The following is a 21,447-nucleotide window of genomic DNA, read 5'->3' on the forward strand; positions in this document are numbered from 1 at the left end:
GACTTCCTGCCCTTTGGGCAGGGGGCTGGACTCAATGATCTCCCAAGGTCCCTTCCAGCCCTAATGTCTATGAAATCTATGAAATCTACGAAACATGCTAATCTACAGCAATCCTGGGGATATCTATTTATATCATAGAATCATAAAGAAGAAGGACTGAAAGGGACCTTGAGAGGTCTTCTAGTCCAGCCCCTGCCTGTGGTAGGATCATGCTTATCCAAACCATCCTATATAAATCCACTGGTTACACAATCCACAAAACTATACAGTCAACCCTGACAAAACAAAGGATATAACACCCTAATATACCACAGGTAAAGCAGAGGGACCACAGTGCTCCTGGCTTCAAGGGTTCCTAAAATACACTTGAGGTATCACAGGAAGAGACCCATGTCCTTTGGTACAAAGGAAAGCAAAACCTCTGTCAACCCATACCAATCTGACCATAGGGTAAAATTCCTTCCTGACCCCAAATATGGTGACTGGTCTGACCTTGAGTGAAGGGGAAAAACCTTCTATCCACAAACATCTAGGTATACATCCCAGCTGGAGCACTGGGACACCCCAGTTAATTCTACAGCCTTGGCTGCAGCCAATTATCAATGCTTCTGATAAAGGCTTAAAAAGCGCTTATACATGTAGCAGCAGGAGGGGACAAAATTTCCTTCTGGACCCATGAGGCAACTAGCAAAGCCCAGAAACATGGGGAATAGACACAGAAGAACATAGGCAAAGCTATGCCTGAATCACCATGACCAGTAACTACCTAACCCCTTTTTGAACACTTTCAGTAATGGAGAGTCCACAGCTTTCCTAGGTAGTCTGTTCTACTGCTTCACTGTTCTAACAATAAGTTACTTCTTTCTGATATCCAATCTAGACCTACTCAGCTCCAACTTCAAGCATTGGTCTATTTCTTACTCTCTGCAGAAAGAAAAAGAGGTTTTACCCCTTCTTTATGACAGTCCTTCAAGTATTTGAAGACTACTATTGTGTTCCCCTTAAGTGACTTTTCCCAAAGCTGAATATGCTTATTTCCTTCAGCCTCTCGTCATATTATTTGTTTCCAAGCCCATTATACTTTTTGGTGCCTTCCTCTGTGCCTCTGGCTCCTCTGTAACTTTTCCATGTCCTTTTAAAATGTAAAGCACACATAATGCTCTAGATAAAGCCTAACCAATTCTGAGTAGAGATGCACTACCACCTCCAGCATCTTGCACCTAATCATCTATTGATGAATCTGAAAACTGCATCCACCTTTTGTGCAGCTGCATCATGCTGCAGATTCGTATAGAGCCCGCAACCTACTAAGACTCTCAGGTCCTTCTCCATAGTGCTGCCATCCAGCCAGGTATCACCTATTCTGTTTTTGTATTTTTAATTATTCATCCCAAGGTATAATACCTTGCAATTGTCAGCTTCAGCCCAGTTTTCCAATATGTCAATATTTTTTTTGAATTGTGTTCCCATCCTTCAGCATGTTCATGATTTTTCTCTCTTTCATGTCATCTGAAGATTTGCTTAAGAAACTTTCATTCCAGCATCCAAATCTTTAACAAACCCATTGACCAGCAGTGAGAACAGAATAGACCTTTTGGGGACTCCACTAGAAACCTCCTGCCATTCTATCATGAATCCAAGTTTAATTACCTTTTGCTTGTGGTTATTAAGCCAGTTGCCTTTCAACCTTGTAGTAGATATGTCTAGACCAGTGGTCACCACCGAATGGATTTTGAGCCACCAGTAGATCTCGGAGCCTCTTGGAGTTGATCTGAGGCTGGGGTGGGGGGGCTGAGTGCTTGCATACATGAACGCATGCACCCCAGACTGGCAGGTCAGTCCATGAGGCAGGGAAGGGATGGGGCCTAGATCAAGGTACCTGCAGTCAGGGACAGTGCTGCAGAAGCAGGAGCAGGGATAAGTTGAGCGGGGCCCTGGCCAGGTAGGACCTACCTGCTGGGGAGATGCACCTCAAATAATTTTTTCTCCTTTGGCCTCAATCTCTCCTCTTCCCCACAACTTCCCTCCCCAGAGACTTACCTGCTGGATGGGGAGAGGGAGGGGAGGCAGAGGCACATGGTATATCTTGGGTTACTTTTAAATGCCCCTCTCCTACTTAAAAGGTTGGAGAGCACTGGTCTAGGCCACATACCTCCAATTTGTTTATGAGGTCATAGTTTCATGGTTTCATAGTTGGTAAGGTAGGAAGGGACCCGAGCAGATCATCAAGTCCAACCCCCTGCCATGGGCAGGAAAGAATGCTGGGGTCAAATGACCCCAGCAAGGAGTCTATTTAGCCACTTTTTGAAGACCCCCCCCCAGGGTAGAAGCAAGCACCACTTCTCTTGGAAGTTGGTTCCAGGTCCTTAGACGCCCTGACTGTGAAGTAGTGCCTCCTGATATCTAGCCTGAATCTTCTCTCCATCAACTTATGGCCATTATTCCTTGTTACTCCCAATAGTGCTTGGGGGAACAGGGACTCTCCCATTGCCTGATGGTCTCCCTTGGCCATTTTATAGATGGCCACCAGATCCCCTTTCAGCCTTCTCTTGTGGAGGCTGAACAGGTTCAGGTCCCATATCCTCTCCTCATAGGGCCTGCCCTGCTGATCCTGATCATGCGAGTGGCCCTCCTCTGGACCCTCTCCATGTTGTCCACATCCCTCCTGAAGTGCAGTGCCCAGAACTGGACACAGTACTCCAACTGCGGCCTGACCAATGTCTTATAGAGGGGAAGGATCACCTCCTTGGGTCTTCTCGTGATGCATCTGTGAATGCATGACAAGGTGCGGTTAGCCTTCCTGACTGACTCCCCACATTGGCAGCCCATGTTCATCCTGGAGTCTGTAATGACTCAGAGATCCTTTTCTGCCTCTGTGCTGACCAGAAGGGAGTTCCCCAGCCTGTAGGTATGCTTCTGGTTCTTTTTCCCTAGGTGCAGTACCCTGCACGTGTCACTATTGAATCCCATCTTATTTTCATCAGCCCACCCCTGTAACCTGTCCAGATCCAATTGCAGCCTATCCCTCCCTTCTAGTGTGCCCACTTCTCCCCACATCTTAGTGTCTTCTGTGAATTTGATCAAGGTGCTTTTCACCCCCTTGTCCAAGTTACTGATGAAGATATTGAACACTGCCAGGCCCGAGGACCGAGCCCTGGGGGACCCCACTGCCCACATCCCTCCAGGTCAAAAATGACCCATCCACCACCATTCTCTGGGTACAGCCCCCCAGCCAATTGGCAACCCACCTGACTGTGTAGGTATCGACACCACTATCTCCTAATTTTTTTATGAGAATGGGGTGAGAGACAGTGTCTAAGGCCTTCCTAAAGTCCAGAAAGACTACGTCCACCACAACACCTGCATCCAAGGATTTTGTGACCTGGTCATAGAAGGCCACTAGGTTGGTCTGACAGGTCACACAGGACTTTGTCAAAAGGTTTGCTGAAGTATAAATATACTAGATCCATAGCATTCCCTTCACCCACCTAAGTAGTTACTTTGTCAAAGAAGGAAATTTAAGTTTCTTTGACATGATTTATTCTTAGCAAATACATGCTGAGTGCTTGTCATAAGCAGGGATCCTGGTTTTCTCTGATAAAAAAATCCCCAGTCTTCCAATTAAAAAATAACCCAAAATCCACATTTTTCCATGATTAAAATGAAATGCCACTAATATATATAGCTATATCTATAGGTATATAAGATAGAAGCACTTTGATATATAGATATCTATAGATATAAACATATCTATCCATACCTATCTATCTATCTAGATATATATACTGGTGTTTCATTTTAATCACAGAAAAAATGTAGATTTTGGGTTACTTTTTTAATGTGAAGACTGGGGATTTGTTTATCAGAGAAAACCAGGATCCCTGGTGATAAACCTGTCCTCCTCCAGATGCTTGCAACTGGACTTCCTTGGGATATGCTCCAGTAGCTTCCCAAATATTGGGGTGAGCCTAATTGTTTTGTAGTTTCCCAGATCCCTTTTTTGCCTTTTTTAAAGAGGGGCACTACATTGGCCTGTCTCCACTCCTCTGGTACCTTGCTTGTCACCCATGACTTTAACAATATCATTGTCAAAGACTCCAAGGTCTCTTCTTCCAGTTCTTTCAGTGCTCTGGGATGAAGTTCATCACGCCTCCTGAATTATATTCATTCCGACTCATAAAAAACTCTCTAACTCTTTTGCTGTCTTATCCCTCTGCTTGTCCCTTTCATTATCCAAATAATCTTTATTAGGTATATTGTTGCAGTTTCTGACTGTGACACCAAATGAGTTTGAAGGTCAATCTTTTGAAGAAGATGACATGAGAAGGAGGAGAGACCCTGGGCACTCTTAGAAGACTTCTGAGTTGAAGCCTGAGAATTCTTCAAAGAGGTGAGAAAACTGAGGCAGAGAAATTCACAGAACTTCACTGAAATGTTTTACTTTCCCCGCCTTATCTGTAACATTTATTGCAACAAATGCTACTGTCTTTAAAAGCCTTTTTAAATCCCTAAGTCTGCTTTTACTAGTACATGTCCCTGAGGTGGAGACTTGTGGGATCTGGACTGAAAATATAGTGGGGTGGTTCAAGTAGGACTCAAGTTCAGTGAAGTGGTAAGAGGCAGATAGCCTATGCCTAAGAAGTGTGACAGAAAGCAGAGCTAGTGCTGTAATTCAGACCAAGAGACATTTAAGAGTATTCTTTATGATTCTGAGAGACAAAACCAGCAGCTTGCCACAGGTCCAATTAAGGGGAGCAATTTTTGTGTGACATGCATTTATGGAGGATATCATCCTTATTTTTTTAATGGGAATTTTGTCTGATTTAAACATCATTGGGACCAGTCCTAAATATTAAATGCTATGTGCCTCTATTCATAACCCCATGTCTACATATTTAATAACAGACTAATTAAAAAAAAGAAACCTAATCCCCATTGTTTTTTACCTGATTAAACTCAGTTGCACTTTCTTAGCTGCTTAAACCTGTGCATATGCTCCTCATATGAGGCTTCTAATGATAACTAATGGAGAATCCCCTTAAGCTTATGACTTCCACTTAATGTGATAACTGGTAAACATGACCTCCATGCATTTCAGTCAACACCTTGGGAACCAAATCATTTATATTGTTTTGTATTCTGTTTTTTCTGATTAATTTGATTCCCTTTAGCTGTTAAAACTAGATAATTTGATCTGGAAATGATGTGACACTTCCATTAAGAACTGAACGTTACTCACATACTGTACTATATAACATAAAAAAATAGACCTGTCTTGCACAAGCACAATGACACTGGAGAAATGAAACAAGGAAATAAACTTGCTGTAATGCAATGAGCATATAATGAACATAAAATATCAATGTTATAGAAGTGTTAATAATTGTTTAATAAACATGAATGTTTATGATTTCCATCAAACAAGTATGTTTCATTTATCACAGTGTGCTTTGGTTACAATGAAAGCACAACAGTGAAGACAATTTATTTGACTTCATTATCTTAACTACTGGGCTTTAATACCCCTGCTGTTCTAGCTTTCTTAATATGCTCTTGCCGGGATGTCATTATGGACTTGCTATTTTTTCTGTGTTTCATTCAATGTAACATTTCTTTATACTTTGATAAACTACTTAGCATACCCCTGCTATTTTTCTAATCGGTCCCAACAGGTTTGACCTCACATTGTAGAACCACAGCAATTGTCCTTATGCACTTTTGGGAAAGAGAACTATCTTCTATCTGAAGAATATTATAGCCAAAATTCAATTTCACCTTTAGATGGTTACATAGTACATATGTGTCAAAGTTATCCACTTAAGTAATCCAAAAGATCACTCATGTAATTTTACATCACACTCCCATGGCTGCATAAAGTGCAAAATGTTCAGGGATTTTGCATTTTATCCCTCTCACCTTTTAGTCCAATAGTCAAAACAGGCTACTCTTGCCCTACCCTCTGCCCCTTACAAGGCAATGATCATTCATTGAGCTATGTCCCTTCCATCATGCTCTTTTTGGACCCATTTGACTGCTCAGTGGTCCAGTTACAACAGCTCTTAGCAATGTCTAGCCCAGCAATTTTCAACCCTGTTAGACTCAAGACACTCCTCATTTGACTCAAGATATCCCTTGGAAGAGACTGGCTCACAGTTTTCACTCTTGACTACAGGAAAAGAATAGAGCAATTCTTCTTTCCTAAAGACCAGAAAGAATAGTTTTAACATAACTGGTTCCTATATGAAATCTCAGAGTTCATCTTGTAAATCATGTTTGCACACCTAAAAGTGCTAACAGTGGCACCCTGTGGCACTCTTGAAAGGAACTTAAGGCACCCTGTATGCCATGGGACTTGGACCTAGCCCTAGGCTACGGTCCAAGGCTATTAGAGTACTTTTCTGGGAAGTGAGAGCTATAGTTTCAAATCCTCACTGGGGAGAGGGTGGCTAGCCTAGAACATAAGGGCACCCATATAGGTGCACCAAGGCTGGTCCGACACAGTGTAATTACAATGCATCAGAGTGGATTTGATTGACTGAGTCTGCCAGAGCATGGTAATTACTGTACTCCAGCAGACTCCAGCATCACTTGTATCAATCTCCTTACACTGAAAACTGGTGGTGGGGGTGCTTTAACTAAAGCTAGTTTGACAAGCTTTAATTAGAGTGGCTTTGAGAGCCACTCTAATTAAAGCCCCCAGAGCAGCACATGTATAAATGCCACAGAGTACATGTATGAACACCCTAGGTATCCCACTGCCTGATGAAGAACTATAGGCATTTAGCTTTGAGGCTAAAAAGCGGTAGGGCCCTCCCCATTTGGTTTTCAGAGAATAACGTTCCAGGAATTTGAGTTTACACTGAGTTACATACTTAGTCAGGTGAAAAAGGATAATAGCAGAATGTAAGGGGCTGGGCTGAGTTTTTCTGAGTATGCCAGCGAGGCTCTGTGTGTCTGTATTGCTGCCACTGGAGCTCTGGAAGGCACCCAGGACCCTAAGGAAAGCTGCTGGGGACAGCCCAGGTGCTGACCTCAGCCATATCAACCCCCCCAAACCCTCTGCCCCCGCCCCCCAGGTCAATTTGTTGCACACCAGAGCACATGTGCACAGGCATTCCCTGGGCACAAGTAGCCGTGGTACAACTATGTGCTGCTGCTATTTGTCCCTGGGGAAACGCATGTGTGCACTCATCTGGATGTGCCCAGAAGGGTTACTTACCTTCCAAAAGGGGATTTTGGAAAAAGATGTAAGAAGTTACTACTACATGTATTTTTGACATAGCAGTCATCCTTGTATCTTAAAGTAAAAAAAAAAGCCATATAAAATCATTAGATGAGAATGTGACATATGCAGAATCGTAATATTTATGGAAGGGATCATCTAATTGATGATCTTAAAGCTGAATTTAGAGGAAGTCTAAAGATGATGGAAAGTATATGTTATTTTGTTTAAAAAATAGAAAGGTAAGTTTCTAGTTCATGAGCTTATGCAATGGGTGCACCAGTTAAGATTTATCTTAAGTCTTCTAAAGCCTCCCTTTTTTCTTTTCCTGATGGAATAGCACTCTGTTGCTTCCTTGGTGAACAGGATCAGTTTTGACAATGAAGGGGGTTGTAAGTGTCCATTTTCCCCAGCCAACCCTGGGCCTTTTTAGCATTCAGACACCAGTAGATATCCCAGCAGACAGTTTGCTTGGCAAGTGCTTATATCCCTCCAGTTTTCGCCAGGTAACTACAGTGGTCTACACAACCTTGAAATGAGAGGGGTCCAGATTCTCTAATTTCATCTAAATTATACATTTTTCCTCACCTTTTTCCTACTCAAAATGTGTTAACTCATCAACATTTCTGTTTAGATGAATGATGCATGACAACATTTTTAGCAATATAAATTATGCATATGCATTCAGCACCTGACAAGTGACAAGTGGATCTGTCTCACCAAGATAACATGCCCCGCAATGTTTTATGCGTTTTCCAGAATGCCAATAAAATGTGGAAACACCAGGTAATTTTTTTTTTGCAATGAAAACTGATCTAAAACTTCCCTCATTTCTCAAAATGGATTGAGAAATGATTGATAGGATTGATTATATTTGTGCAAAGTTCATAGTTGTGATGGTTTATTGTTTTGTTGTTGCATGTGTGTGCGTTTGGACATCTGTGAATCCATACTAACTGTAGACTTTCTGGCATGAGTCAGAAGTGGAAATAATGAATACCTCAAGAAGTGCTGCTCTTGATCTGTTATGCAGACAAGCTCACAAAGGGCTTAATGTCTCATGAGGCAGTTTGATTTGTGCATAATCTAATCTCATTATATATTCCATTTTCTTCTTGGAAAGAGGAAGGAGCATGTTTGTGGAAAGAGGAAGCAGCATGTTTAGTTGGAAGGTAAAATTGACTAGGCCTATTGACTTAATTGGGAGCAAGATCAGATTTTTTTTTTTCTATTGGGTAACTGAAATGTTTTAGCATCTTTAAATTTATATATTTTACTATTTTTAATAATGTCTATCTTACAATATTGACACTCAAAAATAGCCATGATAACACTCATGAAAAGATACTTATTCTTGATTGCTATGCAGTTTCACTGATACAGTAATGTTGAGGAAAATATTCTAGGCACTATTAAATTTGGAAGTAGGATAAATGGATAATATAGAAGTATAAGCAATTCAATTAATTGACTATTAATTGGCCAGATGATAAGTAGAACATAAAAATGGATGGATGGACAGGATCATAGGAAAGTAAGACTAGAAGAAACATCATAAGGTCATACAGTCCAGTGCCCTATGCAAGGCAGGAGCATCCCTGACTAAACCATCCCAGCCAAGCATCTGTCTAATCAACTCTTGAAAACTTCTAAGAATAAAGATTCCACAACTTGTCCAGGTAGCCTGTTCCAATTCTTGACCATCCTCATAGTTAGAAGTTTCCTCTTGATCTTCAGGGATCCTGGTTTTCTCTGCTCAAAAAATCTTCAATTTTCAGGTTAAAAAAGTGATCCAAAATCCACATTTTTCTGTGATTAAAATGAAGCACCACTGTATATAGATACGTATCTGTTAATTTTGGGTCACTTTTTTAACCTGAAAATTGAGGATTTTTTTTTTTTTTAATCAGAGAACACCAGGATCCCTGGAGATCAGAAGGAAACTTCTATATAGCTATATAGATATAGATCAATATATAGATCTAGATAGATAGATAGATATAGATAGATATATAGTGAGGTTTCATTTTAATCACAGAAAAATGTGGATTTGAGGAACTTTTTTAATTCAAAAATTGCAGATTTTTTTATCTGAGAAAACCAGATTCTCTGCTAATAAATCTCTCCTCTCAGGCCCCTGATCATTTTTGTTGCTCTACACTGGACTCTTGTGTCCAAACTATCCACATCCTTCTTCAAGTGTGGGCCAAAAATTAGACACAGTACTCCAGGTGAGGCCTCAACAGTGCCCAATGGAGTGGAAAAATCACTTCCCTTGATTTGCAAGTGACAGTCCTGTTACACAACATACAATCCAGTATGCAGTTGTTGTTTTGTTTTGTTTTGTTTTTCCCAATAAGACCACACTGTTGTCCCCACTTGATATCTCCTACTTACTCATTTAATAACTACTCATTAAATATGATGATTCAACCAATTATGTATCCATCTTACAGTACTTTCATCTAGTCTGTAGTTCCTTTGCTTGTTAATGAGAATGTTGTGGGACACAGAGTCAAGAGCATTGCTAAAGTCAAGATGCATCACAACCACTGCTATTCTCCCATCCACAGACCTTGTCACTTCATCATGGAAGAAAATCAGGTCTGACTTGCTCTTGGTTAATCCATGGAATGTCCAGCTATTCTTAAGTACAGTAGATGATGTAATAGCTATAACATTTTAAAATTAATTGAGCATTTCACACAGCCAATGTTTAGAAGGATTAACATGATTGCATAGAAATTGCTTAGAAAAATGGGTATGTTTCATTATTCCCATTTCACAGATGGTGGAATTAAAGTATAAAGTAGCTAAGTGCAAATTGCTAGAGTTAGTAGGCCTCCATACTTGTCTGGTTTTTTATTTTATATGGTCTGAAAATTCAACTACCTCACTTTTTATTCCTTTTTCTAGTTATTAGTAGATTAAAAACTGCTCCTAGTATGAATTTTTGGGTTACTCTATTATTAGCCTTTTGTTGAACTGAAAACAAACTATTTCTTCCTAATGCCTAGTTTGTGTTCTTTAACTAATTTATTTATCTTTCTCTATTTACTTAATCATTTTTGTGAAAGATTTTGCAACAGCTTATTGTAAGTCCAAGAAAATAATATCTACTGAATATCCTTTCTCCACTACTTTGATGACATGCTCAGAGAAGCCAATAGATACAGGTGGTAGCATATGGTACCAATAAATTCCTCCCCAGACATTGTTGCTGTGTTAAATTAGAATAATTGTAAATAAGTACTAAGCCATTTAGAAAATCTGAAATCAGTGCATATTTCCTATACATATGGATTAAAACAAAACCCTATGTTTGAACAGTTTTGAATCATTGGCAAATATACAAGGTCTGGATTTGAATCCAGATTTGAAATTAGTAGATCAAGACAATCTCTTTATTTATATTAGTTTTCATTCGCAAAGAAGCAAGATATTCATAATTAAATACTTGTCATCTCAAAGGTAAAGCAAGGTGGCATTTTACAGACTACCTGGATGAGAGAGACACAAGCTTTCATAGGCAACAATTTACTTCATCAGATGCCTTCAGCAAATACAGTTGTTGCCTACAAAAGCTCTTGCATCTCTGAAATGGCTAGACTCTAAATCTAAACAGAGGCATTCAAGAAGCCTGTGGTGGAACCACTCTAGCTTGTGAGCTTTACTCTAAATGCCACATTTAGATCAGGAAGAAGCAGAACATATGTTATCCTTTGTGGGAAAGTGGGGATCAGAGCCTGCCTGCATGGCCCAAGCACAGCAGGTAGGATGGGCTCTTGCACTCCTCCCAGTGTGCCCTGCTGCTGAAGACTCCCAAATGGAGCCAAAAGGCTGAACTGCTTCTGATTGTCTGATAGGGACAGCATAGCTGCCCACTCAATCTGATGCAGCAGTGGCTTATCATGGAATGTGCCCTCATGGCCAGTAGACACCTATATGCCCATTCAGTGCACTGTATACCTGCCAAGTGTGTTCATGACTGCCCCAAATACCTGCATTGTGTGTGTGTGCCCCCATCCTCCCAGACCTACACAGAACTCAGGTGTCTAGGGCACAGATAGGCCAATGACTTCCATGCAACCAATGAAGATGATACCCACCTCTTGTGCAACTCCCCATTCCCCAGGGTGATAGATAGTGAGTGCTACACTTCTGGGGTCCCTGACCTCATCATCATTCTTTCCCAATCCTTGTTGGGAGCCTGGCCTACCCAGTCCTGCCCTGGCTTATGAAGATCAATGGGGGGTCCCTCAACCAGATGCAGGACCTGGCAATGCAAGCACATGCAGGGCAGGAATGGGGGACAGGGCACCGGCCCCACACCATGGCAGGTTCTCTAAATCTGCAAAGCCCTGGCCAAGTAGCTCCTCAGCCAAGTAGACCAGGAGCCCTTGCCAAGAAGTAGGGCCAGAGGGCTTTGAGTGCCCACACCCTAGCAGTGGGCCATGGGTCTCCTGCCACAGGCTCCTCTGGCCTTGCATCGTGGAGGACTGCTGCCCACAACTCAAGATGCCCAGGCACCATCCCTCTTCCTCTCTCCCGGGGAGAGGTTGGAAACAGGGGCTTCACTGATTCTTGTCAGTGACTGCCTGGGGGCAAGGGTGGCTCAGCACTTGGGTAGACCACATGAGCTCTGGGTGAGGCTAGACTGCTGCCCTGAAAGCGGGGTGAAGAGGGTGCTACAAAGTTCCATGGGTTGCTGGCAGAATGTGACCTAACGTGAATTGTGGTGGGATCTGGTACAGATGTTCATTATGGCCCTTTAACCTACAATGCTGAAATCTGATACCATATCCATCCAGGATCATCTTAGAACAGGATCTGTCATTTTTACAGTGCTCTACGTGCCCTGATTGACTGTTCAGTTATGGCTGTAGAGAGGTTTCTCTGCAGCTACCATGCAATAAGTGTAACTTCTGTACCAAGCTTAAGGTACCCCTCTACCTACCTACCTTCTGCCTGACTTCACACTGAAACAGCTAACCACCTGTGACAGGAGTGCCTCTTTTGGAGTCAGTCTATCGGTGACCCCACCCTCCTGTTATGGGCCAACTGCCTGCCTTCTCACCTGATTTTAATTAATTAATGGATGTTAATTAGCAGGAGGCTGCCCATTTGTTTGCCCCGGTGCCAGGGGGCACTAACTGTGGCTCCTTTTCCTCCCCTACACCACAGCCCAAACCTCACAGGTTTGATCTGGATCTTGTCATAATTTGGCCCTCCCCTTGTCTTCCCTGGGCTTTCCACAGCCCTGTCTTGCTCTGTCTCACTCCACACCTTCCTGGCGCTGCACTGCTCCCTCTCTCTGGGGCTTCTTGCTGCCCTCCCTTTCTGGGGCTTCTCACCGCCCTCCCTCCTGGGGCTTCTCGCTGCCCCCTTGCTCTGGGGCTGCTGCGGGTCCCTCATGAGGTCTTCTCCATCCCCTAATAGCCTCACCCAAACCGCTGGTAAAAAAGCAAAACACAAAACACAAGCCCCTGGGCTATAACAAAAATCCAAGCCACCCAGCTAAAACATCATTCAATCCCTACCAGGTAATACTCCATCCCATAACAGCATCAGGAGCTGCTTGTGCAGTCAGGCCTCTCCCCTCTGCTTGCTCTGGTAGAGCTCCCTTCCTCCTTGGCTGCCAGCAGGGAACTGCCCTCCTGGCCTCAGGCCTGGGATTCATATACGAGCCAGTCCCTATCCCTTCCGGTCAGATGACCAGGTGCATTTGCGGCCAATTCCCTCCTTAACCGGTTGTCATGGCAACTGGCACCTGGGTTCCTGCCTGTGCTCTGAGGATAGCAGGCACCTTAGTGTCCTGCTACACCACCCTTATCCAAAACTCCTTGATGCTTATGTGGAAAAAATGAAGAACATGGACTTACTCTTGCCCTTCTATAAAAACAATGATATAGAGCTTGAAGATGGAAAATTTATTTTTAAAAGGTGTGCGTGAATGTGTGTATGTATGCGAGAGAAAGAAAGAGAGAGAGAAAGAGATAATTTCATGAAAGAAATGAGGATAATGAAACCATAAGCAATAATCAGTCAGAATTTATAAAGAACAAATCATGTCAGATAAATTTGATAGCTTTTGTGATTGAAATTACAGAACTAGTGAGTGAAGAGAATTCAGCAGATGTAATATATCCAGACTTTATTAAAGTATTTAATAGTGCCTCTCAAAATCTCTCTTGAAAAGTTAATTCAAGGTGGCCTGAATATAGCAACCATTCTGATATCCTTTACACTGCAGTAAATCTAAAGTAATACCAATGAATTCATCTTAGCTACTGTGGTGCAACTGACAGCAGAGCTTGACAAATTGATTGGATACTACTTGAAGGCCTGGTACTGTTCTGAATTTTCTGCAATTAAAGATGAGGGACCTTGAAAACACATATCTATTCTTCTTTACCCAACACTGAAACTTGTGGTTTCAACCTGGTTGAGATTTAAAATAATTATTCATTTTAATTTTTCAAATATTAATAGGAGCCATGTAATAATATTTTCTGAATCTCACATAGGCCTTTTGATACACCTTGATCTTGGATGTAATCGCGTATACCTCTGAGGCATGCTTGTCACACCTTCAGAGGTGCCCTTCATCCCCAAACTCATCTCTGTAGGCTGCTGTTTGTCTACTGAGGACAGATTGAGATGCTCCAAAGGTCCTCCCTCTCACTAGTGGTGCCTCATTTTGACCTGCCTTCTTTGGGTCTTGCCAGCATTTAGAGCAGGAGAATTTGCCAGCTAGAAGAATAAAACCCCTGTCCAGACATGCTCTCAGAAATGATAGATTCTACCTTTCTTAAAAAAGGCCTTCCTTAAGGCTCTGAAATCACACTTGCCACTGACAATAGTAAGTTATAAAACATAACAAAAGGTTTTATTTTAAAAATAAGATCAAACATAAGAAAACAGTAACCATATGTTGAGATACAGACAAATATATATCAGATAAAATAATCTGATATCTATCTATCCATACACACTCACCTATACACACACACACACACACACACACACACACACACACACACACACACACACACACACACACACACACACACACACACACACACACGTACGTATAGGCCTTCAGCCAGTGGGATGACTGAAGTAGGCTGATAGGAGAAGTTGCAGGAGGACCTGACATGAACATGAAGGTCAGAAGTAGGAGCTGTTTTCTAATTTCTGGAGTGGAGTTGGAGCTGCATTCTTGGGTATAGGAAGCATGGCCAAATCAATTTATCAGATTATATATATATCAGAACAATAATCTGACATGGCCATGCTTCTTATGCAAATTCTCCTGTCAGCCTACTTCAGTCATCCCACTGGTTGAAGGCCCTATGCCTGATAAAAAAAAACTAAAGACAACCACTTGCTTTCAAGGCAAAGCTAAGTATGGTTTCTCATCTGGCTGTTTACATATATTATCCATTAGATTCCTGGGAATCTATTCTATGCATAGAGCTCCTTCCCTCCAAGGGTATAACTGTTTACCAGACTAGAAGTCTTTCCTGCTTCACTATGATCAGGAGAATATTTACATCTTTTCAGACATAAAAATACTGTCTGGCCATGTCTTCACGAGACACTGACTGTGCAGTTGTTAACTACGCAGTCATTTAGTACTCGTATGTTTGCGTAGACTAGCTTGCGTTGCATCATGCCATGCAAAGCAACTAAGTATGCTACTGTGCAGTCAGCATCTTGTGTAGATGCGGCCTCTTCCACTTAATTTCCATACCGCATTGCCCATCCCCTCCACAATTGATATGTGCCACACACAGAAACCATGTGTTCTGTTTGTGGTACAAATGCCACAGGTTGGCCACCCCTGCTTTACACAACGGCATTAATAGATTTATCTACTATAAATATCTCTTAGGTAACAGCCTAGAATTACACCTGACTTTTGTAGAGATGGTAATATAATGGTAACTCATAAGCATTCTGTGATCAACTGGTACACCGAGGTCTTTCCCCCCATTGCTTGCAAATGATGAGCTCCCATCTCATGCTAATATGTTTTTATTAATCGCTAAATGCATTTTTGGACCACTGAATTTTATCCTGTTTGTTTTACCCATTTCCTCAAGGTCTTTCTGTTCTTTCTGCATTATATGCTGATTCTCCTCTATAGTCATGATGCCTTTTGTTTTTGTGCCACCAGCGAATTTCATTTTAGTTTTTGTGCCATGGTCATTCATTAAAATATTAAACAAGATTTGTCTCAATAGTAATCCTGAAGGAACTCCACCAGTAACCCCCATGTAGTCCAATAACTTTCCTATTCAGCATAATCCATTCCTCTAGTTTTTACCCATATTTTCCCTCCCTTCCATTCTTGTGGTAATCCTAAATATTCTCAGTTTAATTAGTAAATTCATATTTTTAAATGCTTTACTGAAGCATGCCTTAGATTATCTTTAATCTTGACTCTCTTTCTCACCATCCCACTTGTTTCCTCCATTTCTTTTAATGTGTATGGTTGAAGAATCCTTTCAAGTCTTCTCAGATTCATTCTTGGCGTTTCTAACCTTAACCTTTTGCTTTCTGAGCTTTCTGAGCTCCAAGATATAGAGGGCTTCTGGATTTTGTTTTAATCAGTCTTGTTTTTCTATTCTTTATAGGAACTCTGTATTCCTAATAACTTTTGCCTTTTTGGGGAAAGGGATTTTTTTATATCTTTTGTTGAATTAGCTGTACAGTAGGGAGAGAGGCTGGACAAGCCTTCAGGTACAACATTCCCTTCTTCAGGTAGCTGGCCATCCAATTTCCTTTTGATTAAATTTTCTTACTCTTTTTTTTCTGGCTTCACCCACCCCTTCCATTTCTTTTTTTAAACGAGCAAAAGTTTTTGTACCTTGACTCAAAGACATTCCCAGTCTTTTCCATTTTCAAGTCTTTGGACCCTTCAGTCCATTTGGATTCACTGTTTTCACTAGTTTATTAACATTTTCCTTGTTGAAGTAAAGAAACATATATTAACTGTTTTATTTAAATTTATCCTTCACTTTAATTTAAACTGAAGCAACTTGTGATCAATCATTTTTTATTAAACAAAAAAAATAATAAAATAGCATCACTTCTTGCTGATTCCGTGACAAATGGATGAAGAAATTTGGCATGTATCACATCCAGAAATAATTCAGTTCTATCATTATTAGTTGTACTTGTTCTGCAGTTTATATTTGGAACATTAAAGTCTCCCATACTAATACAACTCCTGGCATTATTTATTTCAAGAAAAATATTACAGATATTTATTTTTTCCATCTCCAAATTAACTCTGGGAGTTTGTAGGAGGTTTGCAGCACTACCAGAACTTATTTTACCATCTTTTCCCCATGTTATTTTGACCCAAACTGATTCTATTTTGTGCATGTTATCCCTCCTTATTTTGTTTCTGTGCATTATAATATAGACATATCATATAAGCCACCAGGTTTTGTTTCTGTATTTCAATTGTCTCTGAGCAGTGTATGACTTTCAATACCTACATCACATTTAGGTCAGTCATTCCACCTGGTTAAATTAAGTTATCTCATATAAATACCCAAAGTATATACTGAAAAGGGTATAGAAAAGGAAACTAGAGCCAGTGGGTGGCTGATTTTCCTTTATTAGAAAGATTAGATATTTCTTTAAACCCAGTATTATTACTATTGTAGACAGTGGCAAAATTCCCACACCTTCAATCAAAGCATGATCAGATCTACTATATTAAAACAGGTATGTTTTGAAAGGCTGTAAAGTTTACTAAATAAAAAAATATAATTAGGTCAATATTCCAATCTCATTTCAGTGATTCACACTAGATTATCTGCATTGACTTCGTTATGTTATTTCTTAATTACCTAGTTGTACATCTTTTGTAAATTCCAGTAAATTGCAAACAAGGTTCTTTGGGTAAATGTAGTATCTTTTATTAGACCAACTAAATAGTTGGAAAAAATCATTCCTTGCAAGCTTTCAGGCACAAACACCTTTCTTCAGGCATAGGGAGAGTCTGCTGGTATTTGTATGCTCTCCTGGGCAGAACAGAAGCTTAAGCCAATATACAAAATGCAGGTCTGTGAAAATGCAAATATGAGCTAAGGTTCATAGACCTGCACTTTGCATACTGGCTTAAGCTTCTCTTCTACTCAGGAGAGCATATAAACATCAGCAGACTCTCCCTATGCCTGAAGAAAGGTGTTTGTGCTGGAAGCTTGTAAAGAACTTCTTTCCCCACAGCTATTTAGTTGGCCTAATAAAAGATACCACATTTACTCAAAGAACCTTGTCTGTCTATGTCTTCAGACCAACATGGCTATTAACAACATCCCAGTAAAATGCAAAGATTTATAAACTGTGGCAGGGTTTGAATTACACTTTGACTCTTGGCGAGGGTCTGCAAAAATATTGGGCTGCCCATCATGGGGCATTTATATGCGTACCTCCGTCTACTCCAACATGCCAGAAATCCAACATGTCAGGGCAGACTCGATTAATTGAATCTGTTGAGCACGCAAACTGGTGTTCCCAGTACTGTGTCACATATATTTGTATAAATGGTGAAATGCACGTCAGTGCTGAGAAATTGATGGCAGTGTGCTTTTGAATTGAAACACCTTCCATGTGTTTTAGTTCAAAAGTGCACCACCACCATTTTGTCAGAGCTAATGTGCATTTTGCCATTTACAAAAATGCATGTGCCACAGCGCCAGATGCTGTAAAGAGCATCTGGCACTGTGGCACAAGCATGTGTAGAAATGCCCACAATGGCCTAATAAAATCAAAGCCCCCCCAGGTTATGATTTTCACATCTCACAGAGAGCCTCTCATCTCTTATGGGGGGGCTTAGCCTTCCCGAGCTCCCCCATAATTCAAAGCCTTAACTGTGGTTAATAACCCCATGTTTAAGACATTGGAGTGTGCTGACTATCCGAATCCTTTTTTCCCCTATATTTTTAACAAAAGACTGTGATACTTATTTTTTTATAACTACTAATAAAAGCAAAATACAAATACATTTAGGACTCCGTAGATTCACTACACATACTAATATTTTCATTCTGAGCTGCTCTGGCTATGCACATAGACACTTTGAATTTGATGTTACTTGTCTAGAATCTGGACTTCAAAGTAAAAGTGGTGGTATAAAACACACACACACTTCTTCAGATCAGGTAAACTTTTAAACTCAGCTCTGAATTAAAAAAAATCTTTTATTTTTGAACTCAGTTTCCTCTTTGAAGTCTGGCTTCAATCCAATTTTAAAGAATCTGTCAGCAAAGTCAGCATGCTTGAGCTGAAGTCTTCATTTCTGCAGGCTATTCTGTCCTCAGATCAACCCATAGGGATTTACTTGGCCATAGCTTCCAAATAGGTGTGTGATTACTGCTGTTCCTCCTCCTCAAGAACAAACTCAGTTAAGTCACTGGATATGGGTGGGGAGAAAAGGGAAATAATATAGAAATGTCTGGTACATATCTAAATTTTGTAGTTATGATCCTTGCTTTAGACTTATCCTCATTTTACTTGTTTCCTTCCATATAAATAAAATATCAGGGATGTTTTGAAAGGATTTGGCTGAACTTGAGTATGGCCTCAACCACAATTTTATAACAGGTGTCCTAATAATCTGTACTTTTATAAGCATCTACCCTGTAGGGTTTTCCAGATATTGGAGCTCTAGTGTGAGCCTCCAGGGGTACTACCCAAAGAGCAATGACTAAGATAGCTACTAGAACCCTCTGAAACTAATTTCAACCATGCTCAATGTCAGGATGAAAAAAAAGCCCCAAAATATTATGGAGCCACTAGGGAGATTTCTGCGTATGTTAATATAATGAAGTGAACTCGAGTTCGCTAAAGTTTGTGTTCTATATAGATCTCAATTAGTTAGATTATAAGGTGCATGTCTACTCTGACTTCTGCCTGAATTCAGAATAATATGGTGAACTAACTCTATCTGGCTGAATGGGCCGCTGGAGCAAATGAAATAGACCAACCTGCACAATGCCCTGCAAATGTACTTGGAAGGACCTGTATGCTTCCAGGTGCTCCACAGCTCTGGTGGCCTATATCCACAGAGAGAAAGAGAATCAACTTGGCAAACCTACTGTGAATTGTTGGGACCCAAGGAGTTTTCCAAACCAAAGAAACCAAAAAGCTTTCAGAATCAGGAAAAGGAACTGTCCTACTAGGGGCTGTGGTGAGTTAGAGAAGGTAAGATGACCTTTTTTTAAGTTAGCCAATGCAAAAATGCTGCAACATTTAGCCTCACTGTATGCAGCAGCAGATGTGTTATTCAACACTGGAATGTACAGAGGAGGTACAACTCTTGTGCAGGAGGAAGTTGTTAGGCTTAGGACGTAGGGAATAGGATACTTATAAATGTGTAGTACAATACTGAGGCTACTGACAGGAGTCTTCAAACCTTCAAACTGCAAGCTAGAGTTATCATATCAAATCAAAAACAGGTAAGATCCTGATAGAAGAAAGATTAATAGATGAATAGGTGTTAGGGGCTAGAAGCTACTTCACAAGGTCATCGGCTCCAGCCCCCCTGCACTTGGGCAGGAAAGACTGCTGGGGTCAGATGATTTTTTAAAGAATCATTTTTTAAAGAAAGTTTCTAGGGTAGGTGGTTGGATCACCTCTGTGGGGAGTCTGTTCTAGATCCTAGGCACTCAAATTGTAAAGAAGTTTTGCCTTATGTCCAATCTGAAGTGATCTTAAAGGAGTTTGTATCCATTGGTTCTTGTCTTCTCCTGGGGTGCCTTGGTGAACAGATGCTCCCCAAGGCCCTGATGTATGCCCCTTATATATTTATAGGCTGCCACTAAGTCCCTTCTAAGTTTTCATTTCTCCAGGCTGAACAATCCTATGCCTCTCCTCATATGACCTTGCTCTTCAGAACTCTAATTATGCGTGCAGCCCTCCTTTGGACTCTCTCAACCTTTTCCACATCCTTCCTGAAGTGCGGCGCCCAGAACTGGATGCAGTACTCCAGCTGCAGTCTGACCAAGGCCAAGTAGAGTGGAAGAATGATATCCTTAGTCTTGATTGAGAGATAAATTATGACTAAACGTAAGGATTACTGTGAGGCACATCATGAGGGTAAAAAACTATGAAATTATATTAATTCAGCAATTGAATGGAAACCAACACCACTGGAGTTGTAATTAGCACTTGCAATGACAGGTGTCAAGAATGAACTAAATGATGCACCAATAGAGACTGTCCTACCTATGGCCAAGGTGAGAAGTTGGGTGGAGAAACAGCAATAGACATGATGCATTCAATTTGTACAGTTGTATGGAAAACTGGGCAGTGACTTGACAAGATTGACATACATTCTAATACCCAAGAAGGCAACCACAAAGAGTGCACAAACTATGTGGCAGTGTCTTTGGTATCATGTGCAAACAAGGTCTTCCTGAAGGCCATTCCAGAAGGATTCAAAGAAAAACAGAACAAGAAATATCATCTGAACATGTATGATTCAAATCACAAGGGCCACAAGGTGTTAAGTGTCAAACCTTAACATCACAGTAAGTGAGGGCCAAGAATTTGGGCAACCAACATATCTCTGCTTTGTTACTTCATTAAAGTAATTGTTTTGATAGGATATGATAAGATGCTGCTTGAGGTGGGATTCTCACCACACTACTGACCTACTGTGTAAACTATCACAAATGGATGACAGGTATAAAAGAAAGACATCAATTTGCAGTGGTATGCAGTTAGGAAAAGGTTAAGTCATGGATGTGTGTTATTAACTTAGCTATTCAACATTCTAGGAGAGATGGAAGTGAGGAAATAATTGGAAAGTTTTAAGATAGCTGGCAGGTTGATAAGTAATTTTAGGGATTACCAATATGCAGGCACCCTTAGGAACCACAGGATATATTCAATATATTGCATCTAGCAGGAAAAGCACATGGACTCTAAGTTAATATCTGGAAGGCAATAACCAAAAACAAACAAAAAAACCCCAGGGTCTGAAAGGGAAAGCGTTTGCATTCATTGAAGAATTTTTGTGAGAGACAGTCATTAATCACAATACTTCATATTACTAGCGAATTTGAAGGAAATGAAGCATAGCAATCACAGCTTTTAATTATTGTAAAGACTACAATGTTCATCCTGAAAACAAGTCAGACTTTTGAAGACAGTTTTGTGGATAACAGTGGTATGTGGCTTCAAAAGGTGGAGCTTAAAAA

Source organism: Crocodylus porosus, unplaced genomic scaffold (genome assembly GCF_001723895.1).
Source record: "Crocodylus porosus isolate Cpor-Errol unplaced genomic scaffold, CroPor_comp1, whole genome shotgun sequence".
Classification (NCBI taxonomy): domain Eukaryota; kingdom Metazoa; phylum Chordata; order Crocodylia; family Crocodylidae; genus Crocodylus; species Crocodylus porosus.